This window comes from Pinus tabuliformis, chromosome Q (genome assembly GCF_031772625.1).
Source record: "Pinus tabuliformis cultivar Carrire ecotype Pingquan chromosome Q, CPIR1, whole genome shotgun sequence".
Classification (NCBI taxonomy): Eukaryota; Viridiplantae; Streptophyta; class Pinopsida; order Pinales; family Pinaceae; genus Pinus; species Pinus tabuliformis.
Window position 1 is genome coordinate 889590432 of NC_142296.1, and position 20057 is coordinate 889610488.

Sequence of the window (20057 nt, forward strand, 5' to 3'; positions counted from 1 at the left end):
TCAAACACTGATGATGGATTTCTCATTGTGTAGATCTCATCGATATCTTTCCAAAGACACTTGAATCATTGCAATATGATTTTGTATGAGAAAGTTAGGCTGCTTTGAACAGTGAGGTTTTTCAGTTGCAAAATTGATGTTTAGCTACGGAATGGTTTTAGTTGCGGAATTATTTTAGCTACGGAATGTGCACAGTTTCTGTAGCTAAAAATCTTGAACAAAAAGTTAGCCATTCATTTTTCATCATTAGTCCAAAATTAATCAATACCTTTCAGAAAAATGAGCAAATAACCTACGTATTTCATTGATTCAAATTTTTTTTATTTTTATTTTTTTCATTGAACACATTCATTTACTATTAAAGCCTCTAGCTTAGCACTTCCACTCCAAACTAGAACACCACACAAAATATAGATGGGAAACTCATCCGTATTGAGGTTCTATCAAAAGGAATGAAACCAAGGTGCACAGACCCTTCTTAAATCAAGTTAAGAGTTTCTCAAAATACATGAGTCAAATAGAAGAAATTTTTATTCTACATAGATGTCCAATTCATATTTCAACATGCTAGTAAATAAATACTAGGTGCCATTGCCTCTCTTTCTAAAATTTTAAACGAAGGTCTCGATTCCATTATAAGAATACATGCATGGAGTTGGTGTTGACATTCCATGAATGAAAATCTTTACTTTGTAACCACAAATCCGTGTTTAAGATCTGAAATTCCAACTGGACATTCACCTATAATTGCGTGGTAGAATTCAAATCCGAACCGTGCAGCCAACAGATGTGAAAAGCTTCAAGGAAGAGTCATATTCAATTGGGTTACATCTTGTTGTTAAACAAGTGTTAATCTGAAGTAACAGTGGAGTATGAGTTAAAGAAGCAATCATAATTAATCTTCAAACCGAATTTCCCTCATGCCGTGTTAAATCAACAGCCTGTTCATTAATTCAAATATGTTTTTCTTCATGCGGCATGAAAAAAAGGCTTCATAGAACCGAGAAATTCTCCCAAACCGCTGCGAATTTCTTAAAATGTTTCTGGGTTATCTAATTGACCTCGTCGCCAAAAAAACCCATGTTTTATTTTTTCCTAATTCATCTTCATTTGGCTGGATCGTGTAGTTGAAGTTTGACATTTTTACTGTTTTGCGACTTTATGGAAAATGTGTTTTGTTGCACGAGCTCTATTTCTATCAGATCTTAAAAAAAAAAAAAAATCGGGGCAATGTATTTTGGAACATCCGGTTGACTTTTTGGCCAGTTTTGCATAAACTTAATCGATCTGGAGTGTCTGAAACCTCCAACAATTCATGTTCTATTGAACTTGACATCATTTGGAGACAAATATGGCAAAAAGTGCTCTGAATTTCAAGCAAAGCTTTTAATTCTTCAGTCGATTTTCTGATTCAGCATAAGGAAAATCAAACCCCTAACCTTGGTCGAATTCTTTCAATCAGAGAGGAGAAATGATTGAGAGGAGAAATAACAGGTTCAACAATGGATGGAATATGGATGTGCTTTTTTTTTAATGAGTGTTGAAGATTTTCACTAACATTGGCCTGCTGCTGCTGATTACAAGAGTCAGGCAAACAACTAGAGGAGGCTATTGCAGGTTTTTTTTTTTTAATGATTTGTTATTAAAATTATATATATATTTTCAAAGATTTTAAAAATATACATATATATTTTATTAAACAAAACAATTTATTGAAATTAAAGTTTTTCCTTGAGTCAAATGAAATGATGAAAATATTTTTTTTAAAACATAAAAATTATTTTTCTGATCCTCCAGATCACACAAAGTGCAGAAGGAGAACATAATCGAGAAATTATTATTATTATTAGATGTAAGAAATAAGGTCTCATAATTACACTTCCCCAGAAATGGCGCCAAAATGTCTAGTCAATTTAGTGTCCTAAATTGCTCTACATAAATTATCAATCCGGGTATCGTAAACTGATGAAGTGTGGTGCACTATATGTGCTTAGTTAACCATTTTTCCTACTTCATTGTTTTATAGTTTATGTTGTTTTTTGGGGGTTTTGTTTCTTATGCTTAAGGAAATTAATCTAAGAAAGAAAAGCTATGCTTCTAAGTGAAAATATCTAAATGTTAATGGTCAACTAAATATAATGACTTTCAATGTTAAAATCTAATTTCTAAATAAAGGAGAAAAGGAAACAAATCAAAACTTTGAACAGTTAGATTAATCTAAGCTGGAAAAATGTCTATGAAATGAAAGAAAAAAGTTATAATAGCTAAATGAAGTGTTTTATCACTTTGCTATACAATTTTGGGAGAACTACCTCCTTATGATAGCATTTTTGAGGGATTCAATTCTTCATTGTTCTAAAACTGAAAATGAAATGCAAGGAAAAAATCAGTCATTAGTAAAACATTTAACCACTCAGTTTTAGGTTCAACCATCGACGAAAGGCTTTCAGAAATATCTATTTAAATCATGAGTTACTGAATTTATAAGAAAATGGCATTAAGCTATTTAACTCTAAACTAATGAACAACAAGGAATCTCATTCATAAACACAACATTTCGCCAGATAAACCATCAATGAAAGGCTCTGGAAATATTTGTTTATATCATGAGTGATTACACTAAGAATAAAAAGGCATTAAACAACAAGAAATATCATTTATAAACTCAACATTTCGTCATTTAGTTTGAGGATAAACCATCAACAAAAGGCTCTAAGAATATTTTTTTATATCATGAGTGACTATTCTAATGAAATTGAAATGGAAAGCAAATACAAAACATGTAAAGGAAAACTAATCTACTGTGTGCTCTAATGCTCCAATCACCAATTGGAAAATACTTTCTTGGACTATTTTGCTAAGCATAGATTACATAGTTAGATAAATCTACAATCAACTGGTTGAACACACTTGCATGAATTAAAATTGCATGAATGGAAAATCTAAACTTGAAAACTTGAAAACAATCATAAAAATAAAATGACATGCTTGAATGAAATCAAGCAAAACTACAAAATAAAATCTACTATATCCTACATTTTAATATGCTCCATGACATCTACTTCACATCTCCTTCCATGTTGAGAATATCAAAGCTTTATTCAAATTCTTCAAAATTACAAAAGTTTACAAAGCTCTCCAAAGCTTTCCAAAAGCTACAAAAACTCTCCAAAAACTACCAAGCTACAAAGCTCTAAGCTTCAAGCTAACAAATGAAGGAGAGAGATCTCTTATTTATACAAAAAAATGAGAAGTCATCTCATTAATGAGAGTCCATGAATCTCTCCCTCTACCTCTAGAGTCCTAATCAAAATAGGAAATGATAAGACACATGTCTTCTTAGAGTTTCAATACAAATAGGAAATGTGACACATATCCTCATGATCCCATGATCCTCTCCACTCAAATTCGAATTTGGCCTTAGGGTGCCACATAAAGGTCTTCTAGAATCCTCCTTTTGACGTACACATGTCAACAATCTCATCCCACTTGTTAGGTATAAGCATATGCACATTATTTTCTAATTTTTAACTACAAATTCACTTTAAAATGTTAAGAATTAATAAAGTTTGGAAAAACATAAATATGACCCAATGATAATGAAAGTGAGATGAATGTAGTGAGATGGTAGTGAAATGAAGGTGAAATGGAGGTGATATAATGGACATAATAGTGAAAGTGTAATGGAAATGAACGACAATTTCAAGACCCAACAATACACGAGAAGGGGGCGTAGCCTCAACAATAGACTCAAAACCTGTAGATGATGAGGCTTGCGCCTTGCGAGGAAGACCCTAAGGTAAATATTGTGTGCGAAGTGAAGCGATGACTAGTGAGGATAAGGGGAAGCAGCTTGAAGAAGACAAGCGGGTCCGCAAAGCACAAGAAAAAGGAGACTAGGTTTGATCTAGACCGTGCAAAAGAAACATTTATGGAAGCGAAGAAAAGTTTCGTTGAGGCCTCTACCTCAGGGAGTCAAGATAAGTCGGCTGAAGAAATGGACCCGTCCATCATTACCACATTCTTGGAGACCTTCATGAAAATTCTCCGCGATAGCAAGGATGTGAAGGGACTGTAGGAGTTGATCAATAGGTGTGTTGGCAAGGAAAATGCTTCTAATGGACCATGCATAGTTAGCAAGCTTGGTAAGCATAAGGAAAGAATTAGATGTGAGATGAGACTCACCGCACAGATAGGAGAATATGAAATGGACCAAGTTATCTTGGACCTAGGGTCCGACGCGAATGTTTTGCTGAAACAGACATGGGAAAGAATGGGGAGACCTACGCTATAGTGGTCTCTGATTCAGTTAAGGATGGCAAATCAATAGAAAATCATCCCAATGGGGAGGTTGCAGGGGGTAACAGTTGATATCGAAGGCACGAGCGCACTAGCTGATTTTGAAGTGATAGAGATTATGGATGACAACAATCCCTACCCTGTGCTCCTTGGGATCGATTGGGCCACTGACATGAATGGGGTAATCAATCTGAAGAAGCGAAAGATGATATTTGAGAAGAAATCGCTCCACATAGTGGTGCCACTAGACCCTACGGAAGGACCGTGCTATACTGAACCAGTCCGCGATTATGAAAGTGATGACGATTTGGACAAAATTTACAAAATAACGACGCGGGATTAGGATTGGGTGAATCTGACAGTAGGTAGATATATTGTGTGAGACCGTGAGAGGTCCTGCACATCAGATTCAGATGAAGAACTGGAGCACTGGCATAATCGACTACATGGAGTATCTACGCTACGTTGTAACATGATGACCAAGTTGTTGCACTGTGTATCATCAAAGGTAAGAAATCTACCTTACTATGATGGTTTAACCGATGTTGATCAATTTTTGGATGTATTTCAAAGGGAAGTACCAAAGAAACATCACTTCCAGGGGTACGCACAAAGATGGTGGGGTACGCACAAAGATAGTTTTGATGATTAGCACGAATATAGGAGGATGATGAGGGTACGCTTTGGTCATCCGAAGGTGCGATTAACATAAAAGTATGATGGAAGAAATGATCTGCGTGACCATTTGGCCAAATGGACTGAAGTGTATGGAGCAAAGCTTGAACCGACATGGGTCCATTTGTTTTGTCATACCATGGATGTTATACCAATGAATTGGTACTTGGAGATGGAACTCCGCCATGGCACCGAAGAATGGGATATTTTGCACCAAGGATTTTTTACGACGTTCAATTTTGAGGATGGATTTGAATCTATTGATGAAGCATTGCAAGAGGTTAATACAACAATTTTCAAGATACCGCAAGATCCTCTAGATTTGATTCAACCTGATTGGACTACCCAACTGAGCCATGCATTAGAGTGCTACAATGTAACATTGGAAGAAGAAGACGAAGACCCAAGGAAAATTAATATTCCAGAGACTAAAGGAAACCATGAAGTTGAGCACTTGTACAAAATGGGATCAGATGAAATATTGTGTCATTATGTGCGAGAGTTTGAATGGAGTAGCATCCTCGCTAAGGCTCATGGTGGAGCGGCGGGAGGTCATTATGCAAGAAAAGCGACAACGGAGAGGATTCTACATGCTAGGTTATGGTGGTAGACCTTCCATAAGGATTCAAAAGCATATTTTAGGTCATGAAATACATGCCAAAGGATTGGCAGACCCTCGTGCAAGGATAAGATGTCGTTGAATCCGTAGGTATTTGTTATCGGGAAATATAGTGTCCACTCAGAGCTGCTTGTCCCACTAAGACTGGTAGCTATCTTAGAGACAAACAAACTAAAACTACTTTCGTTTTCCTTTATGAGAAGTAGATAAGAGTGGAATGAAGGACACTAACCTCAGTCTTGCGCTTGGTTCCTTGCTCAATTCCTCTCCCTTCTGACAGATCCTTACCGCTTCTCCTTCGTCTACCCAGCCTCAAAGAGCACCTGTGGAATCAAAGCAGCATAATACTATCAAAGAACAGAGATCTACAATCATAAAAAATATTGGACCAGATATATATTGACCACACAAATGCATATATCATCAAACATACAAGAATGTGGAGGAAAACTTGAATAGATTTATTAATATCAAGAATAAGCAAGATGATTACAACCAATTGTTCTGACCCAGGGTCATCCTCCAGCATGAAATCCCTTCTTTCACCTCATGAAAATCTTAGATCACCCAACACTATGACCTTCCAACAAGAAACCAACAACACTTCCTTACAAGATACAAAATTCCAGCCTCTGGATCTCTGGGATGAGGGATCCATATATAAATGATTGCAGGGGGGTGAGTCAGCTTCTAGGATTCTGATTAGTGTCCTCTCTCTGATAGTTCTTGATTCCACTTGGATATTGATGATCTCTTACTCACCCCTGGGCGAATTCAAAGAGGCAAGTGTCACAGGAGAAGTTTCTGGAAGATTCCATGATCATCCACCTTGCAAACTGTCTCTACCATTTGTCCACTCTCACCCATCGCACCCCATAGAAGGGCTTTTCAGTATGCATCGCACCTCTCATGTGCATTAGCTAGGATGCATCGCACTTTGACCATGGAATAGGTGAGATGGTCCAGTCTTGACCAGTTCTGAGGAGTTTTTCATGGAGAACTTCTAGGATATGATGTAATCAGCTGACCTTGTTCTTTTAGGGTATGGAACAACACTTTTAGGGAATTAGGAGCCCTTGGTTTATGGAATGTTTGATTGGGGTTGTAGTGCCCAAAAATGTCTATAATAGTTTCCCCTTAAAGCATGAGGTCATTAATATTTTGATGTCGGGTGAAATGCTTTATCATGAGGATACAAAGTTTTTTCGAGCTAGAAGGCGACCTATAATAAGATACAATACAATACATTATCTTAATAATATTTTTCATGATCTAGCTGAGGCAGGAATTCCCATGCTCAGCTTTATAAATTCATTTTCATGTACATAAGACAGACAACCGTCTGTGCGGGAGACTGATGATTCTAATAGAATCATCATCCTTTGGTTCGGATGATCATCTGTGCAGCAACAATGTACATTTGATGTCTTTATTTTCCTGAATATACCGCAGCCCGGATGGATGAAACTAGATCTGGGGTCTTCAAACTCGTTCAATCTTGACTCGAAGTACAAGTCGATCCATGTGAAAGATGTTCTGGAGTCGAACATGGAAAGACATCACCTGATTACCAGCCAATGATGTAATATGTTAACAAGCATGAGAGGAATCACCAATAATGATGATGACCCTCAAGGTACTACCATACAATTCACGTGGTGTGAATAAGGGACTTGGCTTCAAACACCGCGCAAAATCTTTCGGTCGAAGGCCATTGATGTAAACCTGTCGCCGGAAGTGAGAAACTTGCCATTGAGGCATGCAAGCTTTAAAGTACTGAAAGGGTTGTTCCTAAGTCGACTTCTTGGATAATGAGCTGATGTCGATAAGAAGCGACCCGTCGTAGGAGGGCCTTAATGAATCCCACATCTACGACATGGAATGGAGTAAATGATTTTGGAGGTGAAAACGATCTGATGACACAGGGTTCAGGGTGGCGGTCATGAAAGAATAGAGCGTGAATGTATTTCAGCATATGAGACACAGGTGAATTCTCTGAGCGACTTCTCTTGAACATACCGACGAAACTGACATGGATTGGTAGCGTTAACCCCAAATATGGATGGTGTGATGGACCAATGGTGATATAACCAGTGAATGGAACAACCCAACCCGACTCGGATGTGGAGTGAAAGTGTCATGTTCAAGAGCAACTTGCTACCAATAAAGTTTCTTCAAGTTTTCTTCCCAAATTTTCCCCAGTCATTGCTGACCAGTACCTCTTTATTTTTGTCAAGCTTGAAGAGGATAACATAAGCTTGTTCTATAATTTTCCCTTCGAGCAAACCCGTCGCTATATTTTAACGAGCCTAGCGACAGTGAAACTCGTTCTTGTCTGTATGGACAAGTTTGTCGCTATTCAGTTTTAACGAGTATAACGACAAAGATAACTCGATCCTTTTAAATTTTAGAGATTCTGAAAGGGGCGTAAAGCAAACTCCAATAATCCTTTTTTGTCATGTAATCCCTTAAGTCCGAAAAAGTATAAAATAATACAAAAGGGATGAATTTTCGATAATTTTAACGAGCCGAACAAAACAAGCGCTTGATCTTTTTGTTTAATAATCCCCCAAGTCCAAAGAGATTAAAATCTACAGGAGGGATAGCACTTCGGGTCGCTTTAACGAGCTGGAGATGCCAATCGCTCGACAATTTTTTCATGTTTTACGAGTCAGGTGAAAAGAGCTTAAAGGAGACTCGTTTTTGAGGAAGAAGTGATAATTTCGGGTAGCAGCTGATTCCAGGTAAGGTTTGGAATTTTCCAATCACGGTAGTGTCACAAGGATGGCTAACAGGATCACTCTTCGCAGCTATTCCTCAAAAGGGGTAAACAATCAAATGGAGGTGAATGATCGGCTAAAACAAAATGGAGGTGATGATGAGAACACGAACAGGGCTCAAAAGCTAATGATAATGCATTCACAATGGTTATTTAACGGAAATTGGTTCATTTTTTAATGAGCTTAAACTCTTGGGGGAACGTCTACTCATTGCTTATGTTTAATTTTTAACGAGCTTGAACTCCACATAAAAACTGCTCGTGCAAGTCGTATAATAAGGATATCTCATCTAAGATGCCATTTTTTATGGAGCTTGCACCTTTCAAATCTTTGCCCCGAATCCTTTCTTTATGAAAGTTACGAATGACCAATCCTATGAGTTTAAAGGGTTTGAGAATCTACAAAATAAGAAAATAAATGGTCGCTCTTCACTTGCATGCAAAAAGGTTTGCATGCCCCCAGGTATAGTGAAAAATTTCTAGGTTACCATATAGAAGTTCCTGCTTTCGCAAGATAGTTTCCATCCACACCGCAAATAGAAACACTTCCTGGCTTAATCCATCTGGACCAGGGTGGTTCTAAATCCCAACCTCGTAACCTTGATGAAGGAATCTTATTCTGGTCCAATTCTGGATGGGTGTCAGATCAATCATTTTCCTTCGCGGAAACCTACTCTATACCTAGAGTTTCCTTGCTAGAGCAGGCCAGGGTGCATGCCCCCTGGGATTCAGTCATGTCCTCTCGAATCACTCATGCTCATCAGGTGGACGAACTAGAGATTGATAAGACATTCCTTGTGTGAAAAGACCATTTAGGGATGGTATTTGACTATCAGCTATGTGTGAGCCAGGAAATGACAGCTGGTCTACGAGCTTGACCACTCTGCCTTCATGTGGAAAACACATTACTCTAAAGAGTGAGGAGACAATGGCTCCCATGCTATAAATATAGTTGTGTCCAAGGAGTATATTATAATCTAGAGGTCCTCGAACTACCATTACGTTCATGTAAACAGTTTTCCTTCTCAACGTTATAGGCACATTGGGAAGGATCCCTAACAGTCGACTGGTTCCTTTGTCGAAGCCTTGCAGATTTCTCATCTCAGGCAGAAGCGATAGTGAATCGAGCGCTTCCCAAGCAATTGAGGAAAGGATTTTCACAGAAGCCCCTTCATCTATGATGGTACCGACCATGATCATTTTGTAAGCTTGTATAATGGTTCGGAATGGTACATTGGCTGGTACCCGAGGTCTGCCTAGTAGATTCCAATCGAAAGAAACAACTAGGTTGCTTATAGATGGGACCGAATAGATGGCCAGATATGACTCTGACGAACTTCCTTCCTATGGTAAAGGAATGGGTAGATTGCCCCCATGCTCATTGGAGTCTGTGTTTATGAAAATAATTTGGACAGTGTCATTCGCATTCTCTTCGGGGATTGTGTCATCTGAAGATGGACCTTCCGAAGACAAGACCGGGTTGACTTCTGCCTCAACCTTTTAACTTTCGACTAGTATGGGTTCAGTGGGTTTATCTTCAATGACAGATGCTTCGACCGACCACAATGGTGTGTCGGTAAGATTTTCAACTAGCGATGGACTCGGCAAGAGTTTCTTATATCCAGAAGGAAGCTGGACGGTCATCCAAAACGCTTTTAGCTTCATCTAGGAAGGGACAACAGTGGACGGCGTGATCGCCTTCACACCGTTTAAAAGGAAATTTACATTTTCCTTTTTGTCGAGGGACTTCATTTTCACTAGTTGATGGTGTGCTCTCAACATGATCATCAGAGGTCGATGACACTGGATTGCACAAATGGGGAGACCAGTCCCTTAAGATCTGAGGGATGCAGGGACAATCTCGGTGGTAGTGGTCTCCTTTGCAAATGACACATGGAGATTTAGGCTTGGATGGTGTAGTGTGTGGATTTTTGCTAGACGATGCATGGTTGCCCCTTTTCGCCTTTGGCTCCTTCTTCTTCTTCTCTTTCTTCTTCTTCTCCTTCTTCTTCTTAGTTACTTGGTTTTGGGCCTTACCGACTTTATCAAACAAAGAGGAAGGAGGAGAGGGAGAATCAGATGAAGTAGAAGGTTGGGGGGTAACTTTATTATCATCTAGTTTCTGACTTGATTGTTCAGGAATCACGGTGTTCTGAATGATGGAGGCCGAGAAGAACCATATTGGCAAGCCAATCGTCAATCCTGGAAGTGACAATGTGGCCATATGAGGTGCACCAACATCTCCCCATGAGGAGAAAGGACTAAGATTTCCTCCAAGGGGAACTCCTTGGTTGGTGGACTCAATTTTCCTCAACCTAAGACCAACATGGGAATGGTGATATTATTCCGATTAAAATAAATTTTAGACGCTTTGACACAACTTTTTTTTTCAATTTTTAAGAGTCGAGAAAAAACAAAAGATGACTCTAGTCGCCTTCGATTTTTAATGAGCCTGAAGTGACAAGTGCTCAGATGGACCTTTTCCTTTAAGGACTCTTAAAAGGAATGAAAGAGACTACTCTGTAAATCTATACAGAGGGATTACCAAACCAATCGCAAAACTGCAGAATAGTTTTTATGGTACGGCAGTCAATCTTCCCGAATGCTGTGTTCAGTGCATTGCAATCGATAGGGCAGCAAACACAGCTTCCTATGGATAAAGGATATAGCCTATTGTGGTAACCAAATATATACTTGATGGTACGTGGGAGCACAAGTCTGTACTGGCACTTGTCATCTCAAAGAGGAGGAATCACCCAACAGACTGTGAAAGTGACAGTTACCAGGCTTTACGACGCTGAAATACGTCTCTAGCCTAGACTTATAGATGTTGTGTGTTAGGATCCAAAGCGTTTTTAGGTTCATTAAATTTATTTTAAATTTGATATTTCTTAAGAAATTTTCCTTTCAAGTCCACCGCGTGATGTAGATGTACAATTCCTAAAATGTATTCTAAGATGATAAACAATCGTTTAATCTTCTTTTTGCAATGAAAATCCTAGCTACTAAAGAAAGAGAGATGATATTCTTTCAACATAGAGCAGAGAGCACACACTAGATGCACTATCCTAAATCAAACCAACAAGCAGCCTAAATGCAAATGCACATGCATGTATTTGTTTTCAGCTTTCTTAATGTGTGAATGACAAGAAGAATGCTAAGTACAAATCTGAATTATCTTTTCAAAGCGATAGTACTAACAAATTTCTCTTCAAAAACCAAAGGAAGATAATGACGACACTTTACTATTTTGAATTGAAAACTGCTTTCAACACTTGGAAAACTACTAATTCAAATAAAATACAATAGTAACTGTATAATCGACCATCAAGAATAATAGAATTCCTTTCTTTGACTGAAAACGACACTTGCGACACTTTCAAATCAAAAGATGATAGTTCGACTATGCTACTACTTTGCAAAAGAGAACTGAAAATGGTGGAAAATACGTAAAAATGTTCACATTTCTTTGCACAATAGAGGTGGAATGATGGAAATGAAGGGTGTTTCCATAGTGGTATACTAATCACAGACAACAAAATTCCATAATAGAGCTGAAAGGAGTGAAGAAAAACCAAGACTTAGAGGCAAAATTAGCCTTTTCTGATCATCGCACCTGTAACACAGGGAAATAAGGATGCATCCCACCTACTGCACAGGGGAGGTGTGATGGTGCCAGGACGAGACTTTACTTGGCTCTTGATCACAGTTTGCAGCTCAGTTCAGGGATTTAGGCCGAGCAAATGATGTACATCAAATAGAAATCACAAGGGATGATCTAATGAGGTTACTAGAGCCACCACTAGGGCAATTAGAAGGTTTTCAAATCAATTGTTCAGTTTATAAACAAAACCCAGAGATAGACTGAAGCAGCATTGATCTACTTTGCACTTGCATAGCAAATGCAGTTCGAAGGCTAGCTGGCTTGACTTCAGGCTCCTTCTGTAAGTTTATAAAACAAACACATATGGAGAAACAAACAATCTATTCACTCCCGAGCAGAGTCGCCATTTTGTTATCAAGAAATATGGTGTCCACTCGGAGCTGCTAGTCCCACTAAGACTAGTAGCTATCTTAGAAACAAATTTTCATTTTCCTTTATGAGAAGTAGATAAGAGTGGAATGAAAGACACTAACCTCAGTCTTGCGCTTGGTTCCTTGCTCGATTCCTCTCCCTTCTGACAAATCCTTGCTGCTTCTCCTTCGTCTACCTAGCTTCAAAGAGCACTTATGGAATCAAAGCAACATAATACTATCGAAGAACAAAGATCTACAATCATAAACAATATAGGACCAGATATATATTGAACACACAAATGCATATATCATCAAACATACAAGAATGTGGAGGAAAACTTGAATAGCTTTATTAATATCAGGAATAAGAAAAGAGGATTACAACCAATTGTTCTAACCCAGCATCATCCTCCATCATGAAAGCTCTTCTTTCACCTCATGAAAAGCTTAGATCACCCAACACTATGGTATTCCAACAAGAAGCCAACAACACTTCCTTACAAGATACAAAATTCCAGCCTCTGGATCTCTGGGATGAGGGATTCATATATAGATGATTGTAGGGGGGTGAGTTAGCTTCTAGGATTCTGATTAGTGTCCTCTCTCTGATAGTTCTTGATTCCACTTGGAGATTGATCATCTCTTACTCATCCCTGTGCGAATTCATAGAGGCAAGTGTCACAAGAGAAGTTTTTGGAAGATTCCATGATCATCCACCTCGCAAACTATCTTTGCCATTTGTCCACTCTCACCCATCGCACCCCATAGAAGGGATTTTCAGTATGCATCACACCTCCCATGTGAATTAGGTGGGATGCATCGCACTTTGACCATGGAACAGGTGAGATAGTCTAGTCTTGACCAGTTCTGAGTAGTTTTTCATGGAGAACTTCTGGGAGATGATGTAATCAGCTGACCATGTTCTTTTAGGGTATGCAACAACACTTTTAGGAACTTAGGATCCCTTTGTTTATGGATATGTTTGATTGCAGTTGTAGTGCCCAAAAATGTCTATAACAGTATTGTTACATCCCTCCGAGAAGTGGGTGATTGACTTTATGGGACCAATTTAGCCTTTGGGAAAGAAGATGGGTGCGTAGTACATCAACACTGTGATTGAGTACTTAACTAGATCAGTGGAGTTGCAACCTGTGAAGGACTGTACAAGCATGACAACAGCCAAAATCATCTTTGAGCATGTGTTGATAAGGTTTGGCAGTCCAATATTTTTAATGAGCGATCACAGTATGATTTTCTTAATGAGACGATTAGCATGACGATGGAGGAATTTAAGTTTTACCATCAGAAGAGCACACCATATCATCCGCAGGCTAATGGGATGGTGGAAGCATTTAATAAAATATTGGAGAGAATGCTCACAAAGGTTTGCAATGCTCAAAGAAATGACTGGGATGTTCACGTACTCGCGTTGCTATGGGCTTATAAAACGACTTGCAAGAAGTTGATTGGAAAAATGTTGTTCAGACTGTTTTATGGTGTGGAAGCTGTGATGCCGATGGAGTACATTATACCTAGTCTGTGCATAATTACATTCACAGGAATGGTAGATTGCGAAGCCATGGAGGAGAGGCTCATGCAACTAGTAGAGCTTGAAGAAGATAGGTTTCTGGCTGGATTCCATAAACAAGTTCAAAAGAAGTGCGAAAAGGCATGACATGATCGACACATCAAATTGTGCACCTTCAAGGTAAATGATCTAGTTCTATTTATGACAGTAAGTTTGATTTATTTCCAGGAAAATTTTGGATGCATTGGTTGGGGCCATATGTCATCAAGGAGATTACTGATGGTGGATCAGTTTAGTTGGTAAAATTGAATGGATAACCATTCCCAGGGTGAGTGAATCGCAGTCGATTGAATCCATACACTAGTGATCCAGCTAGATGACTACATGAGGGAAGTGTAGTCTTAGCACTTTAGGCAACTGAAAGGAGGCACGAGACTCTAAACTACACTGCCCGGGTTGAGGAGCTATGTGATTGGGGAACTACGCGGAATGGAGGAATGTTATAGTGTCAGCTGAAATGCGTGAGGAGCTGCAGTATCCAAGAAGGGACCACACAGGGTAGCTGGAAAGTGACCATTATGGTAACCATTCATGACTTGATAGTGGGAAAACAACGAAATGGAGCGGGGAGGTGGCATTTAAGTCAGAATTTAAGAGAAATATCTGTGAAAATATGCTGCCAATCCAGCATTTAGAACAAATTTTAGGGGGGACGTCAGATTTGAATTAAAAAATTCCTATAAATTATAGGTGGCTACCCAGCGAAAAACACTTGGCATTTTGAGAATTGAGGTGTTGATCTCTCATGCGTGTATGAATTGTGAGTACTTTGAAGCTTTGATAGCAAGTTCAGCGTTTGAGAAGTTGCCAAAGGAAACGTAGGAGTTGTTGTCTAGTATCATGTCGGCACCCGCAGAAACCACAATCACTAGAGAAGTAATGGCAGCTGAGGGAATTGCCCCAGACATAGCAACGACAGTTGAGGAAGTTGCCCTGAAGGTTGCGAGCATAAAAGTACCGGCAGAAGTGCCTAAATCACCGAGGTCACCCAGGCCGAGGCCTACGCCGACCAAAGAGGGTCCAAAAACAAAGAAAGATAAGCAAAAAGCACCACAACCAGTGTGCACATCACCCAAAAAGCACCCACAGAAGGAAAATCCCACCGTGCAGGAGAAGGGAAAGCTAGTTGACCTAGAGCCTGAAGAGGATGTTGAAGAAATCCATATGGATGAGGAAGACATTGACATGGGGGTAGAGGACATTGACGTTGAGGGGTTGACCCTATATATAAATTGCTCGAGTACATTCCTCCGCACAGAGGCAAGACAAAGGTTTCGAAGGAAATTGATGAAAGGAAGGTCACGCTGCATACACCCTTGTTGTCGGACAAAATCGTCTTTTAAGGACCGTGCCTGGGGTGCGTCCCCCATTTAAAATTGGAGGATTTGGATTTGGCTTATACGAAGCACTTTCCCCACTTAGCGGCATATCAACTGATGCATCGCGTCTTCTATAAAGACTCTGGTGTGATCACACTGGAGCCAAGAAAGTGGGTAAAAGGGGTGGATAAGGCTGTGGTCTATTAAACATGCTATGGGTACCACATTACAACCGCATGCCCATAACCATGATAGTGATCAAGCAGTTGCTGTGCTTAGTGCATAATGGGTTCTTGTGGCTAGAGGAGCCAATACCGATCACTGACATGCTGATCCATAGGATCACTCAATTGCCGCACGCAGGAGAAAACCTGGCCATCGCATTTTATGGAAGACATGTGACCGTGACCTCACCAAAGCAATGAAGGATAAATTTAAGCTCGCTAAGAAGCTGGGTGGCTACTCCATCACTAGCATAACCAACCCCACGATCAAGGTAGCCACTCAGATCCTAGCAGTTTAGATTATGAGGAAGTGTCACGTGGATGAAGTGTTGGCACCAGTAGTGTCATTAGCGGCCCAGTGCATGGAGGGCGTACAATTCAAATGGGCGCCCTACCTCTACAGCGAGTTCCTCGTGAACTGCAGAGAGACACAAGATCAAAGCAAAATGTTTAACTATGCATGGTTGTTGCTGTCGATAGTGCTAATTGTGTGGGAGTTACCAGAGGATAGTCAGTTTCCTCTAGTCATGTAGGACCTAATGGAAGCGGTGAAGTTCGCTTCACTCTGGGCTACAAAGGACCCCCAAAAGGTCAAGGATAGCAAGGTATTTTGGATCTTGATGGAGATAAATATCCACATGGCCATCAACCGCAAGTCGCGGTTGTCACCGATAGTTTTTTATCAGCTAATAGAGTATGTGGAGTTCAAATCGGACTTCCACCATGTCTCCATGCATGTGTGGAAGCATCATGAACAAAAGTGGTATGACCTTCCACACCTAGCCACAGATGACGTGATCGCAGAGGTCCTCGACCACTAGCCAGCAGATTGGCGCACTGCTTTAGACTTGACAACTGGGTCTAGCAAGTCTACAACGAAGCAAAAAAAGGAAGAGGCCCAACTAAAGATGAAATAATTGGCCAAGAAAAGGAAGAAGGAGGTTGAGGATAAAACCAAGGTGGAGAAAGATGCTGCAAAGCAAATAGGAGGATAGGAAGAAGAGGAGGAGCACAGCTATGATAGGAGTCAAAATTCGCCTTCCCCGGAGAAAAAGGAGGAAGACCAGCAATCAGATCAAGGAGGAGCAAACCCGGAGACTACTTCATTCTAGATTAAGTGCACCAGGGAACAGGAGAAAGTAGGGTTGCAAAAGAAGTCCAATGCCAGCAAGACTTCCCTCAACCCAATCACCTTGAATAAAGGTGATTTGAACGAAATTTGTGATGTGGTAAGGGATGTGACTGCAGAACTATTGCAGCAGTTCAAGCAGCAATAGAAATAGGCCTTGGGCACCATTCAGACGGGTCCACGTGAGCTGCAGATCTAGGCATCGTAGGTACAAACTAGTGTGGGATGGAGCAGCATGGTGTCAACTAGTTTGGCACTTGGCTCCTTAGAAGCAACAAGGATGGTGCACACACTGGATCTGTAGAAATTTTGAATACTTTAACACATATTCAACAGAGATTATCCTAATCATGTACTATTTCGGAATACATACACAATACATAAGCTCCTCTATATTGATCATCAATATAGCAGTATCAATAACAATAAAACATCAAGAGCATTCACACATTAACACAGTATGTAACCCGGGGAAAGCATCTCGCTAAAAACACCACACTATCTGTATATTAATGATTGAGAACATGTAACATTACAAAGTACAATGCTTATCACAAGCAATCCAGTACCAGCTCCACCTGTTACACACAATACAGCTCAGATTTGATCTCCAAATCTATTCCACTGCTTGCCTACCTCTCCAGCGCAATACCTACTCAAGAACTGATGAGAATGGTTTACCAAACTCGAATTTGACCTGCAAATAATCACTCACACTATGTTGGATGTGAGCACAGGCTACAATTCTTGGTATTGGCCAATTCATTGGCATACTCAATCCCTCTGATTGTGTAAATCATCATGCACAACTATAGTCACAATTGATAGCAATTTGATCCTCTAACACATGTCCCTGCTGAATTGAACATGCACTGACATGCAACTGAGTTAACTGATGTATTCTATAGTTGTATTATGAGTTAATAATTAACCACTCATCATTAGTCTATTTGCAGTTAGACTAACTACAACTAGTTTAACTAAGTCAAACTGAACACAACTCCATCAACTCCACAATCAACTCTACCAAACTCAACTGATTGAGTTCTAACTGAAGTCATGCATGCAACAACTCAACTGACTCATAAGAAAAGTGTACTTCCTTCTGACAGCTGCATGGGCCACATCTGTAGCTCAAACTGAAGTGCTCCAAGAGAATAAGATCAAGTTTATAGTACAAATATTATTATGAGACAATAATATTTGACTTTTCTATTTTTGACAGCCAGTCAAAAAATAGACTTTGATCACTCATACTGTGATCACCCATACTGTGATCATCCCTGCTGGGATAAAAAATAGAACTTGCGCCATAATTTGCCTGCGGACCCACTTAGTGAAGGTGACTCTTTCCACTAAGCTCCATCATCTTGTTGCAATCTCAACACTCCCTCTCGACAAGATATGGATTATCAGCAACCCCTATCCTGCCTCGGTGGTACTCGAATTTGCTCCTGGTGAGAGCCTTCGTCAGAATATCAGCATCCTGATCCTCCGTTGGAATGTATGAAAGCAACATGATCCTCTACTGCACACAATCTCTGATATGATGGTACCTGATGTCAATATGCTTACATTTATCGTGAAATACAGGATTAGCCGAGAGTTTAATGCAACTTTGGTTATCACAGTAAATCACAGTAGGATCTAAATGAGAACCGAACAAACCAATCAGGATATTCCTCATCCATATAGCCTCGCATGCAGCCAAACTTGTTGCCATATACTCGGCCTCCATTGAACTGAGTGCCACGGATCTCTGCTTCCTGCTGTACCAAGAAACTGCTGTCAATCCAATACTGAAGACCCCTCCTGATGTGCTCTTTCTATCCGTTGGGCTCCCTGCCCAATCTACATCCGTGAAGCCACATAGCTTCACCTCATCCTCCTGTCTGTACCAAAAACCATATCCCGATGTGCCTCTCAAGTAGCGCAATACATGCTTGCCCACCTTCAAAAAGAGCTTGGTAGGCTTAACCATAGCTTGTGAAAGCTGGTTAACTGCATAACATATATCAGGTCGTGTATTGACCAAATACATCAGCGAACCCACCAACTATCGATAAACAGTGGCATCCACTTCTTCTCCCGAAGTGGCATCCTCCTTCCTCCAACCTCCAGGAAGAGGAGTATCAACAGGCTTGCAGCCATGCATGTTGAACTTCTCCAGTATCTCCCGAGCATACTTGCCCTGAGAAACAAACAGTCCACCACTGCACTGCCGTATTTCCAATCCTAGAAAATAGTGAAGGAGACCCAAGTCCTTCATCTCAAACTCTGTAGCAAGATCCTTCTTGCATGACAATATCAACAGCTCATCACCAATTAGAATAAAATCATCAAAATACAATACAATGATAAGAAACTTACCCTCCACCACAATCTGGTATAGGTTAGGATCCGCCTCGCTCTTGGAGAATCCAAGTCCTGTGAAATAACTGTCTATCCGTGTGTACCAAGCACATGGTTCTTGCTTCAACCCATACAGCGCTCTCTTGAGCCTGCACACATGCGACTCGCTGCTGAAGACCTCAAAGCCTTCGGGCTGCTCAATGTACACCTCCTTCTCAATGACTCCGTTCAGGAACACAGTCTTCGCATCCATCTGATGAATGTGCCATCCCATCTGCGCTGAGAGAGCAAGAATCGTCCGTATGGAAGAATACCTTGCGACAGGTGCAAAGGTCTCCTCATAATCGATCCCCTCTATTTGTGAAAAGCCTCGGGCAAAAAATCTTGCCTTGTACTTCTCCACACTCCCGTCAGCTGCCTGCTTGACCTTGTAGATCCATCTCGAACCCACCACTGATTTCCCTTCCGGTCTAGGAACAATCTCCCATGCACTGTTTCTGACAATAGAATCATACTCTTCCACCATGGCGTCTACGCATGCAGGATCCTCCACAGCTTCCTCGAAAGAGGATGGCTCAGTCACAACACACTTGCTCATCAGAGCCATGTATCCAGTGTACCGATCAGGTGACCGTCTCTGCCTGCATTGGGCTGTAGGTAGTCCTACAATTTTCTCTGCATCTTGAGCCAGTCGCTCAGCCTCTGTCAAGCGCTTTCGCCCTCTGATGGTTGGCGCTGCATGAGTGGTCTCTTCCACTCCATGAACCTCATCCTGTGGCTGATCCATGTCCTGAAGCTCATCCTTAGGAACTAATAGCTCCTCATCTGCATGCAAGTGTAGCTCCCTCTCAATCAAACACTTCATGGCTTTCTCCTCCTGAAATTTCATATCCCGTTGCACGACAGTTTTACCACTGTTTGGCAAATACACATGATAGTTGTGGGGCATATCAGTGTACCCCACAAATATCCCAACCTCTGCAATCAGCTCCAACTTCTTCTTGGCATCCTTCGTCACATGCATGTAAACGTTAGCACCAAAAATCCTCAGATGAG